This window comes from Protopterus annectens, chromosome 14.part0 (assembly GCF_019279795.1).
Source record: "Protopterus annectens isolate FY-2018-M chromosome 14.part0, PAN1.0, whole genome shotgun sequence".
In the NCBI taxonomy this organism is placed as follows: Eukaryota; Metazoa; Chordata; order Ceratodontiformes; family Protopteridae; genus Protopterus; species Protopterus annectens.
This window is the reverse complement of record NC_056748.1, coordinates 693,037,700-693,054,886: the sequence shown is the minus strand read 5'-3', so window position 1 is coordinate 693,054,886 and position 17,187 is coordinate 693,037,700. Positions and strand designations below refer to the sequence as shown.

Genomic DNA, 17,187 nt, shown 5'->3' with positions numbered 1-17,187 from the left:
TTATGATCACTGGATGTTCTCGTATCTTCTTTTCAGCCAATGTTGTTTAAAACCATTAACTCACTTTTTTTCTGTCTGCTTGTGATCCCGTTCAGTACACTATAAGAAAGACAGCTTGTATAAAGCTAAACAAAACTGAAGACTTTATGAAGATAAATATTGAGTGTTTCTCCTGCGTTTCATTTAGAGACTCCCGCCTCCTGAATGCACAACTAAAGTGCTCACCGTTTGTTCAAGTAAACTGGGTCCACTATTTTGCGTAGCACAAAATGTTTATTTATTTTAATGTAGATCACTGAAAACATGGGCAGATGTATAGCTAAAACGCTGTAAAAGTTTAGTTTGTGTTACTGCAAATCAGCTAGTAGCTATGCCCACAACAGATAAAGTAAGGCTGGTTTACTGTTCTCAAAGCCATTTTGCAATAACAGCGCTTGCCCATGAAACAGCAGCAACAAGGACTTGGGAGGGTCCGAATTATTCTGAACATGTTAATGCTCCAGACTTACTTGTTTGCATTCAGCACATTTTAGCGCTCAACTTATTGGCTCAAGAGTTCTGGACAAAGAAAAATAAGATTAGAAATGGGACACTTTGCAATCTGCTTTACAAAAGTTAATAAAACAAGTTTTGCACCTATATGCATTTTTTGAATAATTTGAAGTATAAAGCTGCAACAGTAGTTTTCTAGTAAATAAAAAAAAAATGAAGACTGGACAAAAGTCGGGGATATACTGAAAAAAGCATTTAATTTCAGAATGAACAGAAACTGTGTGATGAAAACGTCTGCAGTGAGATGCGAGACTAAAGTACTTGCTATTTCTTTTGCATTACACAAGCTTTTAGTATTTGTGTATTTTATTACAATTGCTGGTGAATTTGTAGGTAAAATATCTTTAAAAGTTCAAATGGTACCAGTTCAGTGCTTTGCACACAGCAGCTTGCAGCTACCTTCTTGTTTATGGTTTCCATAACAATGGTTACCGGCAAAACGGCAACAAAGAATCACGAGTGTATTTTACTTTATAAAAAGTAAGTGTGAAGCATTTCTAACATCAAGTTAATGTTTCCGCCTATTTTTATTATTATTAATGGCCTTTGACCTAACAAATAATAGGTCTAGCAACAGGAAAATACAAGAACACTGCAACACATTAAAAACAACTGCATAATGAAAAAGCAGGACAATACTTCATTAAAACAATCACTGAACACTTTCAAATCCTTACATACTTCATCTGCCATATGTAATGTAAGATGGCATAAAAGCACTCACTATTTGTTTTAATAAAATGTTCTCCTGCTATTGGATTATACAGGTCTTTTTAATGGAATGCATTTTTATCACAAATGCAGATGTAGCTATAGTTAAAGTTCATGAGTATTATTGATGCTGTTTTCCAGCACTTAAGGTGTTGCAGTATATTCCTTCATAGAAGCAAAGTTGGTAGTGCATTTGTATGATAACACCAGTGGCAGACTACTTGAATGCATATGCAGAACACCACTTATTTCTATATTCTGGGATTCTTGGCAGAAGCGCCTTCTGTATGGAGTCTGCATGCCCTCCCAGCGGTCGAGTGGCGTTCGAAAGACATGCGTGAATGGGCATGCCTTCCTTGAAGGTTGGGCATCGAGCTGGCACCTCGGCACCGTAAAAATCTACTGCCAATCATTAGCGGACAGGAGTTCCGCTGTGGCGACCCCTAACCGGGAAAAGCCGAAAGAAGAAGAACTGCACAGTGTTGCTTGTCTGGCATACCTCTCTCAACCTCTTAGCACACGAAATCTGGACAAAGCCTAAAATAATGGGTGAACAAAGGCCCAAAAATAGGGGCATATTTTGAATAGGTCTCTTGTAAACTTAAAAAGTTACAAGGTTTGTGCAAGCATGCATTTTCTGAAGGATAAGAAGATGAAACTCATATGTATGTCATTATTTAGTTACTTCAATCCTCTGTGATTTGCCAGAAAAACACATTTTTGTGAGGAGTAGACCAAAAACAGGAGGCACAGATCTGGACAACCGGTGAAAATCTGGACAGTTGAGAGGTTTGCATTTGATAATGTACTCATTTGTCATGGGGTAACGAACAGGGTGCAGTGACTGTATAATAACCTTGCCAGTAATTGAGTGTGTTTGCACTTAAGAGTAGCCACCTTTTCAAATACACAGACTGGGTAATTTTTTTAAATGGAAACAAGACTAGGCAAGACAAACCATACGCACAACCAGTGCAAAGCACACTACTTCACCTTTTTAACAAATAAAATCTCATTCTTGCAAAGTTTGAGTGGTTTCTGTTTTTTCTGCGAATATTAAGATATTTTAGGTACAGATTGTTTTATACAACCAGTAGGGGAAACTTTGTAAATATATTTGTCCATAAATTATAAAGCCATTTGCTATTTTTGAGTCCCCTGCCAGGATGCAGTTGCCTAAATAAGGACTGTCCATAGTAAGAGAAACAGGTGTTAACCCTTGTTTACAGCTTGCGTTAAATGTAATCATTGTTACCATATGCCAGAAATATGAAGCAAGATTAATTTCAATGTGTTTTTGTTAATGCTCAAGTTTTAGTTATGAAATGGTACTTTTATTAACTATTAAAATTCACAAGAAATATTATGCAGTCTAATCTGCAGTAGAACAAGTTACATAAACTGGTGTAATACAGTTCTGTGTCTACAAACAGTGAATCTGCCGTTTCTCTTCTTGTCTGCTACTTTGTATATTAGTATATCCTTGATACTTCACTGGGAATATTTATACAAGGTTTCTCTTTAAATAGTTGTCTAGCTCTAAAAATAAAGTCATGTCAAGTTAGAAATGGCAAATACTGTATTCTTTCGTATAGTGCCTTCACGTTTTCAGAGTAAAGCCTCAGAATTTGGAATTGCATCTATTCTATAAAAACATTTTCACCGTATGTGTGTGCATCTCACTCTGTGGGATGCCTCTGCAGGGTTAACTGTATTTATTGTAGAAAAAAAATATCTTGTATGTCTGTATGTGTGTTTGTGGGGAGAGAGTTTTGTTAGTGTGTGTGTGTGTGTGTGTGTGTGTGTGTGTGTGTGTGTGTGTGTGTGTGTGTGTGTGTGTGTGTGTGTAAGGTCTGCTAGAGATGCTCACACATAGCCCTCAGACTCAGTGTGCCACTCAACCACAGCCAATAAGGCAGAACAATGTACCCAACACACTAGTCATAGGTGACTCTATAGTCAGGCACACTGATGTCCCACTCACCAGGCTAAACAAGGAGAAGGTTACTGTCAGCTGCCTGTCGGGTACCAGGATCCGCCACATAACCCACGCACTCAGGTCACTGAACAACAAATACAGATATGACTCTGTCATTGTCCATGTTGGTGTGAACGACCTGAGACTTACCTCCCTGGGCAACATGAAAAGAGACATGGAAGAGCTCTCCAATCTTGTAACCCAGGCAGGTATAACCATAGCCCTGAGTAGCATTCTGCCATCACCCAGAATGATGCCGCAGTACAAGGACAAAATGATTGACTTCAACAATTGGCTACGCTTCTGGTGCCATTCTAAAGGGATCCAGTATCTGCCTGGGATGACATGGTCGACAAACCACGATGCTTTGCCACAGATGGCCTGCACCTGTCACCCCTGGGATTCTGGATACTGGCTAAGGTTCTTGCCGCCCCTCTAGTGCCTTTTTTAGGCAAGGTTCAAATGACAAATTCACCACCGTAACAGGAACAAGCAAGCAAAAACTGAAGGTGATGCTACTCAATGCTAGAAGTCAAAATCTCAAAATGCACTCACTCGAGGCACTCCTTAAAATGGAGAACATCGATATCTGTGCAGTGACTGAGACCTGGTTCAAGGCTCCAGAGAGCACCCGTGCACTACCAGGCTATAACTCGTACCACACTTTTCGGCCATGTAAACTGGACTGGAACACCAAAAGCGGAGGTGTGTCCATAATCATTAAGGATATCCACACCTCCAGGCTAGTTGCTCAGAATAATGCAGCCGAGGTTATCCAAGTGCAACTAACTCTGGGCAAAACTGCAATCCAAATTGTAGCTTGCTACAGATCACCCACCATGCCCCAGGATTCCCACTCCTCTTTTCTTGATATACTGGAAAATATTAGGGTTCAACCAAACACCCTAACAATGGGCGATTTCAACTACCCCACCATTAACTGGGAAAACTACTCATGTACCAACTCCTTCCCTCAACGCTTTCTGGAATTCATAAACTCCAATGCCCTGGATCAACTTATCCACACCCCCACCAGGGGCAACAATATCTTAGATCTAGTCATTACCAACATGAGTGACCGGTGTTCCACACTTGAAGTCAACGCCTCATTGGTCCGATCAGACCATAAGCTAATTACCCTAGATATCCACATCCAGCCCCGACCCCCCATTAAGGAAATCATGGTAAAAAATTTCTCCAAAGCTAACTTCATGCTTCTTAAGACAGAAGTGGTGAACTTCATGACACTCATGCATATGGACAATACAGTTACGACTACTGAATCCTACACAATTGCACTTTATAAGCACTTACATGAGTGCACGGATTGTGCTACCCAAACAGAACCAAGACGCTATCCTCCAAAAAAAGGAAGCCATTATGGTGGTCCTCTGCCATAAACAAACTGTACAACAGAAGGAAGAAACTGTTGCAAAAGAGAGTAAAATCCCATGAGTGGTGGAGCTCCCTGGTCAGCCTCAGTAAGAAGCTGCGATCCCTGATAAAATCCTCCAAAGCTAGTTACGAAAACAAAAACACCACTGATTCTAAAGACAACCACAAAGCATTTTATAGGTATGTCAAGAATCTCAATGGCAACACTCAGATCTGCTCCGAGTTACAGCACAATGGCACTAAATATACAGACCCAACTGATATTGCCAACTTCCTGACAGATAGGTTCAGTGCTAACTTTACCCCCCTCTCACCCCCTAAAGAGGCCATCTCTATACCAGAAGAATGCAAAGTTCCTGTAATCATGGCTGCACAGGTAAAAACCACACTCTCCAATGCCAAGAACACAGCAGCCATGGGACCAGACAACATCCCAGGCTTCGTTCTACACGAACTACAGAACGAACTGGCACCCCACCTAAGTACCATGTTCAATCATAGCCTCACCTCAGGCTTTGTGCCTGCTGAATGGCGCACATGGGGGGAGCCACCACGGACACCGGGAACTACTGCCCCATTAGCCTGACGAACCTGGTCTGCAAGGCCATGGAACGCATCATCATGGAACTTATAAACAAAGACACTGGTAATCTCCAAACTCTGGACCCCACCCAGTTTGGGTTTGTAAAAGGCAGATCATGTCTCCTAAACCTGATTGAAGCAGGTTTGTAAAAGGCAGATCATGTCTCCTAAACCTGATTGAAGCAGTCACCAAAGCTGTAGACAAGGGTAAGGTGGTTCACACAGCCTATCTAGATCTTGCCGAGGCTTTCGACGCTATCTCCCACTCTGGAATTATAGATAAACTCACTAAACTAGGTATGAATCCCTATGTCACAAGATGGGTTGCCAACTGGCTCACTAACAAAACCCACACAGTGAAAGTAGTAGACTCCAAATTCAACTTCAGACCAGTGACAAGTGGAGTACCACAGGGCTTAGTCCTGGGTCGTCTCCTGTTTGGTATCTACTTCGCTGAAGTACAGGCTAACACAAAAGGTCTTTGGCTAATGAAGTTCGCAGATGACTGCAAACTAGGAGCCATAATCGAAACTCCTAACTATGTGGACATCCTACAAAAGGGCCTCACTGAGACAGATGCCAGGTGTCAAAGCCATGGCCTCAAGCTCAATGCCAAAAAGTGCATTGTCATCCCCTTTTGTAAAAACTCTGTGCCCATGAACTACAACATAGGCAGTAGTATACTTAACACCGAAAGTGTGATAAGAGACCTTGGGACACAGGTGGACAGTAGTCCCCCTCCTTTGATAATCCCATCGCTACAGTAGTCAGGAAATCCTTCTACGTGGCACACCTCATCACAAAAAGTTTCTCATCCAGAAAAAAAGAGGTCATCGTTTCCCTCTACTCATCACTCATTAGACCCATTACAGAGTACAATGCCCCTTTTGGTATGTACCTCACAAGACATCTACAACAACTGGAAAGGCCGCAGAAATACCTCACAAAGAGGATTACCGGCCTCAAACAGATGCCCTACGCAGACAGTGTCAAAAAACTCCAGTTTACTCTGTTGCATATCACCTACTCAGAGGTGATCTCTGTCTAACATACAAAGCTATGTCAAACCCAGAGCTGTTGGACATGCTCCACTTAAAGAAATCCCAATCCCACCGAGCTACACGCTGTAGGGACCTAAACCTTGTCACCACAATAAAAAGAGAACATGCCGGTGGGATAGATTCCTGTCACAGAGACTTCCCATACTCTGGAATAAACTACCTAGCCATATCAAACAAAGCTCCTCATTAGCACTCTTCAAGAAAAATCTTGATGATTGGATGGGAAATAGGAAATTCACCCCAGGGATCACCTCTGTGGCTCTGCGACAGTGGCACAGGAAAATAATTTTCTTGGGTGGCAAAAGCCAGAGTACCTTTTTGGCTGGGCTTGTATAGGCCCCAGGGCTAATAGCCTAGTACCTACCTATGAACCTCTGTCAGCAGCTCACGATACACTTGCTCAAACAAGTGCTCTAACCCCCATTAGCTCAATCCCCTCTTCCTACATAACCCTCCTCCCAACACCATATCCTACATGGCTCTGCCAAAACCTAGACTCTAAACTTAAAATGCCCACCCAATTCCCAACCTGACTCCTTGCTGCCTTACCCTAAACCTCCTCTGCAGACTCCCAAAACCTAAAGTCTATGATCACTCTCTAAATTTATGAGTCCAACCCCCCTACTAAATCTAAAGTCGCAAATTGTTCCCTAAACCTAACAGTCCAACCCCCTAATCTTAAATATTCCAATCACTCCCTAAATCTAAAACTCCCTTCATGCGCCCTAACCCTAAAACTCTCTTCCCATTTCCTAATCCTAAACTGCCTCTCCTGCTCTCTAATCCTAAAACCTCCCTCTCGCTCCTCTATCTCCGCAGCTGCTTGCCCAAACTCATACTTCAGTTTGTGCTTGAACAGCATGCTAGCTGAACTGCAAGGCACTCAAGTACCTAGCTTCAAAACAGTGGTTTTCAAATGTTTGGAACTTCAGCACCTATAACACCTGTGTGTGTGTCTGATGTGTGTGTGTGTGTATTCATTCAAAAGCTTTTTTGTAATCAAAAACGTTTAAACAAGGCAAACTGTATCCATTGTTCACTACAGTGTAAAATACTAACAAGCAATCCTAAAATTTTTGAAATAATCCCATGAATAAGCAATAGTCCTGTCTTGTCCACCTGTGCATATCACATGAACATAAATCATAGCGATGTAAGTTATGATTTATGTATTCTTCTAACTTCATCAGTTTTATTCTATTATATTATGAATTGTGCCACTACTAAGTCCACTTTTTATGGAAAGCCCTTAATGTTAGAACATACATCTTAGTTGAATGAAAAAGTCTTCATCTCATTTCTTTGACTTCATTCTCATCTGCTGTTTGCTATGGCGAACATATGGAAGTATATGCATGTCTCACAAGAATGGTATTGAAACTGGTACTGGGAAACTAACTCAGAACACATTGCTTGAGTAGCAACATATGTGTTACAGTGAAACAGATTAGATAACTGCTTCTTTAAATATTCTATGTTTTTCAAGCAGATGTTGACAAATTCATGTAAGGTCTCCTAGCAGAACCTGAGTTTGATATACCCATACACTGAACTCTAAACCCAGTTTAAACAACACTAAGGTTGTGAAATAACACCTCACATTAAAATTGTTGCCAGTATCCTCTTTGACTGAATGGTTCAGTGACCTGCAAAATATTTTTACTCACAAATACACAACATTCTACCAATCCTTTAAAATATGTGCAAGGTCACATCAAGGTACTTATTTGGGTCACATACATTCTTGAAATCAGCCACTGTTTTTGAGTCAAGTCTCTCTTCAAACAAACCCAAAGATTTATCAATAGTCCAAGATCTCAGATTCATACATTCACCATACTTTCAGTGAAAACTTTGTTGTAACCCCAACCCCAAGAAACATACTCTATATCATCAAAATGTATCATGATATTCACATATGTATTCCACATGTGCTTTCTATTAACATTATTTAGATTTCCTGGAAGTATTAGAAAATTTGCCCTAGCCTTTCAACTTCTTTCATCAACACTAAAAAAAAACTAACAGCTTTTATTCTTCATTTATCTTACTTCCAATGCAAACTATGTTGCGATGCCCATGCCCTGGCCCAGTAATCAAGGAGCCTCAATCCTCACCACTAACACCAGAGAGGGTGTCTCATATATGAGGAAAGGATAACAAATACACACAGTAAAGTGCAATTTCCCTTAAGAACACACAGAGATCACAGTCTGTCTGGGGCTGGTCACTCCCTTGCTCTCTAGGTCCCCAATAAGATTCCCCACTGGCACAGCTATAGGGTCCAGATCTCAGCCTAGTGGGCAAGCTAAAACCTCTAGCACCCTCTCTGTCCAACCAGTGCTTCGTGTCCCTGCCCAAGTAGCTGACACACACACACTTTGAGAAGGGTTTATACAACCACACAGACACTCCTTGGGAAGGCTGGCACAGGTTCTCCAGCTGTGCCCCTTTTTACCCAGACTATATGGTAGTACCACTTGCCACCACCCACTAATAATTATCAGCTACTCAAAGGCCCTTAAAAGGGTGTCCAATTATTACTGTGCAATATTATTATCCAATTGGTAGTATAGCCCAGGGTTAAAGCTATAGGAGTGGCTTTGTACAATTTTACCAAAGGCATACAAGTACTCTGAAGAGCTTAAATTATCTCTACACAAACCAGCCACAGTTAAAGGGTTTTAAAATATTTAATAATAAATAATTAAAACCACAAGACAATACTTTCTACTACACAGTGCTAGTCAAGAGTTCAGAGATCACACAGAAATACTTAAAATAAATCAGTAGTACAGTTCTGACATCACAGAAAAACACAGTCTAATCTTTCTAATTCCTAGCTATTTCTAAAAGAAAACACAAATCTAAGATAACTTACATCTAGAGCAAGACAGTGCTGTGAGGTGGATGGTCAAGACAAAAAATGCTTAATGCCTTCTGATTCTCTATGTTTAAATTGCTATTGCAGTCCTTGTTCCCATTACATAATTTCTTTTACACGTTCCTGGTGTTCCCAGGATAACATATACTACATAATTGTTATCTTGCACCTGCAGGAAACTACATCACTAAAAGACATTCCACATGTAAACTCTAGTAATTATTCCTCAAGTTAAAACAATAGGCAGGAAGCCATCATTCATTTAGCCTGGTCGGAACCGAATTGTAAACATCAACGACAGTCATGAAATGCTTGACTTAGCTTTCTAACAGTTGAGTGCACTGTTGTCACATTTATTCCCAGTTCCACATTTCACAGCTTATTCTTTCATTCAAGAAACAAGCCTGTATTTCAACATTTCATAGTATTTTCTTTCAATTAAGAAAACAAGTCTGTAGTTCAACACTCATATTTACAAATGACAGAATTATCTGCACAATTCTATCTGGCTAGGCTGGCAGCCTTCACACCCCCCCCCCCCGGAGAACTCAAACTAGTTTTTCAAGTGACCCTTGAGAAACACTGTTTGAGAGGGTTAGGTCTGAGTGTACCTACCCCATTCCATGTCTTGAGAGCACATCTGCATTGGCACTGCTACTCCCACTGCGGTGCTGCACTGACATATCATATGCTTGCAACCCTAGGCTCCATCTTAGCAACTTGACATTTTGCTGGCTGGCTCTGTTTAACCACGTTAGGGGGTTGTGATCTGTCATAACAGTGAATTTCCTTCCATACGGATAAGGCTGAAGTTTCTGCAATGCCCACACTATGGCTAGACATTCCTTTTCTACAGCTGCATAGCATTCCTTCCTGGGTTGGAGCCTACGACTGAGATAAACCACTGAGTGCTCTTCCCCCTCTGAAGAAATCTGGCTAAGTACAGCCCCCACCCCATGGTTTGAAGCATCCACCTGCACAACAAATTATTTGCTGTAACCTGGACTGGCTAACACAGGGGGTTATCCCAAAGCTTCTTTAAGCTTCTGGAATGCCTGCTCACATGCTGGGGTCCACACTACCTTATCTGGCCTGTTCTTCCTTGTCAGGTCTGTGAGGGGAGCAGCTATGGTACTACAACTGGGGACGAACTTTCTGTAGTATCCTGCTGTCCCTTAAAATGTCCTCACCTGCTTTTTAGTAACAGGTGTAGGCCAAGCCTGAATGGCTTCCACTTTGGCAGGTTGTAGCCTTATCTTACCACACCCCACTCTATGTCCTAGGTAGGAGACCTCCGCCATACCCACCTGTCATTTTCTCGGCTTAATGGTCAACCCTGCCCTCTGTAGTCTGCCCAGCACCTCCCTGACATGCTGAAGGTGCTCTGGCCAGGAATGGCTGTAGATGGCAATGTCATCTAAGTAAGCAAAGGCAAACCTTCCAGCTCCTACTAGGATAAGTTCTACCAGTCTCTGGAAAGTCACTGGGGCATTCATCATCCCAAAGGGCGTCTTTGTGAACTCATACAAGCCAATAGGAGTCACAAAGGCTGACTTCTCTCTAGCACTGGGAGTCAAGGGCACCTGCCAGTAACCCTTGGTAAGATCAATGGTTGTAAGATACTTAGCCCAACCCAGCTGCTCTAGGGCCTCATCTGTCCTAGGCATGGGGTAAGCATCCGACTGTGTGACTAATTTCCTGTAGCCCACACAGAACCTGCTGCTGCCATCATTCTTTGGCACCAGCACCACTGGGGAGGCCCAGGGTCTGTTGGTGAGGCCCAGGGTCTGTTGGACTCTTGAATCACCTCTAGTTCCAACATCTCCTGTACCTCCTCCTCCTCCTTCAGAGTCTGTTTGACTCTCTCAGGCACTCTATAAGGGGCCTGCCTAATAGGCCTTTGGTGTCCTGTATCCACCTGGTGCTGTACCAGGTGGGTGCACCCTGGTTTCCCAGTGAACATGTCCCCAAATTCCTGCAACATTGTAAGGATTTCTCGAACTTGGGTAGGAGATAGCTGCTGGGACATTGCTACCCCTTGCACTGAGGTGTCAGCCCGAGCCTCACTGAGGAAATCAATCCCCAGATCTCCATCAGACTCCTCCTGCAATCCACTGCAAATGCTCAGCACAAGGGCATCCTTATCATTGTAAGGTTTCATCATGTTAACATGGTACAATTTGTGCCCCTGACATCTGCCTAGCAGTTCCACCATGTAGTTAACATCACTTACCTTTCTTACTACCTTGTAGGGTCCCTCCCAAGCTGCTTGCAGCTTGTTGTGTCTGACAGGAATGAGAACCATTACCTGCTGCCGCACAGCATACTCTCTAGCTTGAGCATTCCTGTCATACCACACTTTTTTCTGTTGTTGTGCTTCTGCCAGGTTCTCCTGGGCCAAGCCCATGAGTTCCCTGAGCCTTATCCTGACATTTAGGATGTATGCCACAACAGACTCCTTGTGAGACACGCACTCACCTTCCCACTCATCTCAAATTAAATCTAGAGGTCCCCTCACCCTATCCCAATACAGCAACTCAAAGGGTGAAAAACCTGTGGATTCCTGGGGAACCTCTCTCTAAGCAAACAGATGGGGCAAATATTTGTCTCATTCCCTCTTAAACTGATCTGCAAATACCCGTAGCATGGACTTGATTGTAGAGTTTAACCTCTCAACAAGACCATTAGTCTGGGGATGGTAGGGGTGGTCTTCATGTGCTTCACCCCACAGGACTTCCACAGACAAGCCAGCAGGTCTGACATGAAATTGGCACCTCTGTCAGTCAGTATTTCTTTTGGGAAACCTACCCTGCTGAAAATCTCTTACAGAGCATTTGCCACCTTCTCTGCCTCAATGGAGGACAAAGCCACTGCCTCAGTGTATCGTGTAGCATAACCCACTACCTCTAGGATATACTTTTTCCCTATGGAACTTGGGGTACTCGGAGGATCCACAATATCCACAGCTACCCTCTAAAAATGGCTCCTCAATCACAGGCAAAGGCATCAAATGAGCTCTCACCTCGCCTTTTGCCTTGCCTACCTTTTGGCACAGCTCACAGGCCTTGCAGTACCCCGTTACATCTCTGGAAATTCCAGGCCAAACGTTGTTCTGCATAATACGCCTCTTTGCACGTTTTATGCCCATATGACCTGCAAAGGGAATATCATGGGCTATGGCTAGAAGTGCCAGATGACAGGCTCTAGGCACTGCTAACCGCTGTACACTTTCACCTTCTAACCCTCCCTCAGGGGTCCACTCTCTGTACAGTAACCCTTTGTCCCAGTATACAGAGTCCCCCTTTCCTTGAGAATCAGGTGCCTCCCTAGCTACCTGCCTCAGGCCTTGCAATGTAGGATCCGAGAGCTGAGCCTGTCTCAACTCTCTCCTTGTAACCATTCTCAGCTCCCCTTCCACAGGAAGGCTGGCATCCTCTGACAGTGGTGCCTCACTGCCAGCCTGGGTACTCCTACTCACCTCTACCTTTGCAGTCACTCTGTCCAAGGGACCATTAGTACCCACAAGCAGCTGTGGCTCACCTTCAGTCTCACTGCTATAGTGTGGCTCACTCCCTGAAGTAACCACCTCACCAGTCCTGGCTGCAAGTATGCAGTCTGTCTGGGTCTCCCCAGGCTACCAGACCCACATGCTTGTCTCCTAGCCTCACTGCATTTAACTGCATAAGCACATGGTACTGCCTCATCCAAATCCTTCCCTCTCAGGACATCTGCAGGGTGGTAGTTTAGTACCCCTGTTGACTCAACCTACTATTGGAATTTTGTCTTTCCCACTTACTGGCTCCCTCACCTTTTGTTCCCCACCTTGCCTTCGTGGACACCTGTATGCCACATGGCCTCACTGGTTGCATCCAAAACAGTTAACCGTAGCTCCTGGATGTGTACCTGGACTAGTGGCTTACCCTGCTACTGGCAGATTCTGTTATGGCAGTCTGTGCTTCCCCCCCATGGGTTCCTTTAGACCCATGAGCAGTACTGGGGGTCCCCTTCCTGTGCATGGCTGCCCTGCTTGCCAGGTATAGGTCTCCCTTCTTCCCCAAATCATCTGAAGTAGCACATTGTCTATCAGCTAACCAGATCCTCATGTCCTCAGGCAAAGTGCTAAGGGCTTGTTCCCTCACCAAAAGGTCTGCCAGTCCTTCAAAAGTGGTGACCTGACATCCACTCACCCACCTATGGAAATAAGTGCTCAGTTCAGCAACATATTCACACACACTTTCATCTGCCTTGCATCTATGCTCACAAAACTTTTTTCCTATACGTTTCAGGTGTTAGCTTAAAACAGTTCTAAAAGACATTTCTTAACAGCAGTATAATCAAAACATGCAATGTCAGACATTTTAGACAGCACAGTTACAGCTTTACCACGGAGTAAGGGGGTCACAAACTATACCCGGAGCCCTTGGTCAACTTCATATGGTTTAGATACCCTCTCAAACATATGAATGAAACTATCAAAATTATCCCCCTCTTTAAACTGCGGAAAAAGTTTATTGACCTTTTGTGCTTCTGGGGTCCAGTTACTCCCTTCCCCATTATCTCCATGACTCTGGCGAAGAGTCAGCATCTCCTTCTCATGCTGCCTCTGCCTCTCTTTTTCTTCAGCTTCTAGGCGTAGCAATTTCTCATTCTCTTCGCTGCTTCTAATTCCACATGCCTGGCCTCCAACTCAAGTCTCTTCAGCTTCAGCTGGATTTTTAAGTCCACTGCAGAAAGGTTGAGCTGCCCATTCTGAGGGTATTATGTCTCCACTGCCAGTCGATTGTCCTCCTGGTTGCTGTTTTCTGATGCAGCTGTAACCAAGGCTGCAGTCAGGTCTGCCTTAGTCAGGTTTCCACACACCAGTCCCCTAGCCTGGCACATCGCCACCAGCTGGCTCCTTGTCAGCTTTCCATACTCCTCTGCTGGCATGCTGCCTGCTCACCCTGACTAAGCTAACAAAAGAAATAAAACAATTGTGATCTGAACTCTGAGTATTCACTGCGTGGCTGTTTTAGAGTACAAAAACACCTTCAAAGCTCACTGTACACAAGCTACAGGATTCACTCTACCCACACCACTGCAAGCCAATTAGTATTTGCCAACCAATTAATATGTGATGTGGATATCCCACCGCTGCCAAACACAAATGTGAGGATATCCCAACCACTGCCACCACAAATGTGAAGCCCGTGCCCTGGCCCAGCAATCAAGGAGCCTCAATCCTCACCACTAACACCAGATATCGCTCATATATGAGGAAAGGATAACAAATACACACAGTAAAGTGCAATTTCCCTTAAGAGCACACAGAGATCACAGTCACTCCCTTGCTCTCCAGGTCCCCAATAAGACTCCCTCTGGCAAAGCTATAGGGTCCAGATGTCAGCCTAGTGGGCAAGCTAAAACCTCTAGCACCCTCTCTGTCCAACCAGTGCTTCGTGTCCCTGCCCAAGTAGCTGACACACACACACACACACACACACACACACACACACACACACACACACACTTTGAAAACAGTTTATACAACCACACAGACACTCCTGGGGAAGGGTGGCACAGGTTCTCCAGCTGTGCCCCTTTTTACCCAGGCTACATGGTAGTACCTCTTGCCACCACCCACTAATAAATTATCAGTTACTGAAAGGCCCATAAAAGGGTGTCCAATTATTACTGTGCAATATTATTATCCAATTGGTAGTATAGCCCAGGGCTAAAGCTATAGGAGTGGCTTTGTACAATTTTACCAAAGGCATACAAATACTCTAAAGAGCTTAAATTATCTTTACACAAACCAGCCATAGTTAAAAGGTTTTAAAACATTTAATAATAAATAATTAAAACCATAAGACAATACTTTCTACTACACAGTGCTAGTCAAGAGTTCAAAGATCACACAGAAATACTTAAAATAAAATCAGTAGTACAGTTCTGACATCACAGAAAAACACAGTCTAATCTTTCTAGTTCCTAGCTATTTCTAAAAGAAAACACAAATCTAAGATAACTTACATCTAGAGCAAGACAATGCTGTGAGATGGATGGTCAAGACAAAAAATGCTTAATGCCTTCTGATTATCTCTGTTTAAATTGCTATTGCAGTCCTTGTTCCCATTACATCATTTCTTTTACACTTTCCTGGTGTTCCCATATTAACAGATACTACATAATTATTTTGCTTATCTACTTGGTGCAATTGTTATTTACACTTCACTAGTCACCATCCGACTGCACAAAAGAAAAGCTTAATTAAGGGCCAAGCAGTTAGGATAGCCAGGATGATCTCAGACTACTATGATTTAGAACAAGAAATGGTTTTCCTAGGTAAACGTTTTAGTGAGAGAGAATACCCTATTGAAATGGTCACTGAAATTCTAAATGAGGTTATGAATGAATGGGGTGTAAAATATAAGGCTCTTTTAGGTCACCCCCTTCAGAACACAAAAGTGGTTTTGGATGAGAGAAGAAAATACAACACAGCATGTATTATTCAATACAGTATGTTCTCGGAGGTATTTTCACACATAATTAGAACCAACTGGAACTTAATGAAAACAAATAAGGAGGTACATCAGTTAGTGGGTATACAACCCATTTTCACATATAAGGTGGGAATGAATTTCAAGAGGACCTTCGAACATGGAAAAAGGGATTCTTTACAATACAAGGCAACCACTCCTTGTGGAGCGTGCAGTGTTTGTACCTACATATGGGGAGAGGCAACTGTAAAATTAAACAACGGTCTGAATAGTATAGTAAGATTTATCAAAGGGAATTGTAAGTCCAAAATGTTAGTTTATATGGCTATATGCACTGCATGCAGTGCATACTATATAGGAAAAACTGAAAGGACATTCAAGGACCATATCTATGAACATTTATACGGCTCACAATTTTTGAAAAACGAACCAGCCAGAAGGAATACAGCTTACTTTGATTTACCAGTTTATTTGACGAAATAAACAGCAGTCAATCCAGCACATACACCAAGATAAAACGTCAAACCACGAACTCTTAACAAATAAAGTCAGCAAAGCAAAAATTCCTCGACCACATAAACGCTATGTCTCCACACTTGCGTTTTCGTTTCTTTCACTTCCTCAGATGTGAATGAATACATTGAGCTGAGCTCCTTCATTTTTATATTCAAACCCTAATTGATTAATGAACAATTATCTTGATTTAATACTTTGATTAAAAACACATTTACTATGACCATTTCATGCTGTTTCTCATTTCATCCTTTTACAATAAATAAATTAAATAATATTCTCCTATAAATCTTTCACTTATATCTTACACTTTTTCTAAAAACACTTTATTAAAAATACTTTGTTAAAATAGCCTACAACTAAACTTTTAAAATTAATCCCTATGTTAACTTTTTTACTTAATTTGTGAACATTTATACATTCTTGTATAAAAAGCCTCTTTGGATGGTCTGTAACACCCTCTAGTGGTCAATGATGGTTTTCATTTTATAAAATGCTGTTTGGTTACAAATTTTTAAAACTTATAAACTTTTAAAACATTCTGAAACCTTACCAAAAATCTTTCATTGAATGAAATGTATATACATACATAAATCATACAAATGTTGTTAATTCATATTTCATCATACTTTTAATTCCCACCAAATGCACATTTATAGTTTAGCTGCCCTTATTTTTAACACCGGGGCTATGGATACTGTGCTATTTAGTCCTGGTGGATTATATGCCTCCAATTGGAGTTGCCATAATAGTTCCTTATACTCTATTGTTTCTTCCCATAACCCACCTCTAACATCCTTTTCTACTACTTCTAGTACATAAAAAGTAAATACTGCCTCTGTACATTTCATTTTGTGTCTGTAAAGTGCATTATTTATACATTCAGTTTTAATTTCATAGTTGTGCTCATAGATTCTATTCCTTAATTTTCTTTCCGTCTTTCCGACATAGAATGCTTCACACTTTTTGCACATACTCAAATATATAATACCTTTAGTTTGGCAGTTGGCATAACTGTTACTCTGTATTACA

At 42.1% G+C, this 17,187-nt stretch overlaps 1 protein-coding gene across 2 annotated transcripts in view; it reads right to left on the bottom strand.

Moving 5' to 3' along the window:
- ZBTB48 (zinc finger and BTB domain containing 48) overlaps window positions 1-17,187 on the bottom strand; it is an 823,012-nt gene that overhangs the window by 729,618 nt on the left and 76,207 nt on the right. The gene's annotated exons all lie outside the window — the stretch shown is intronic.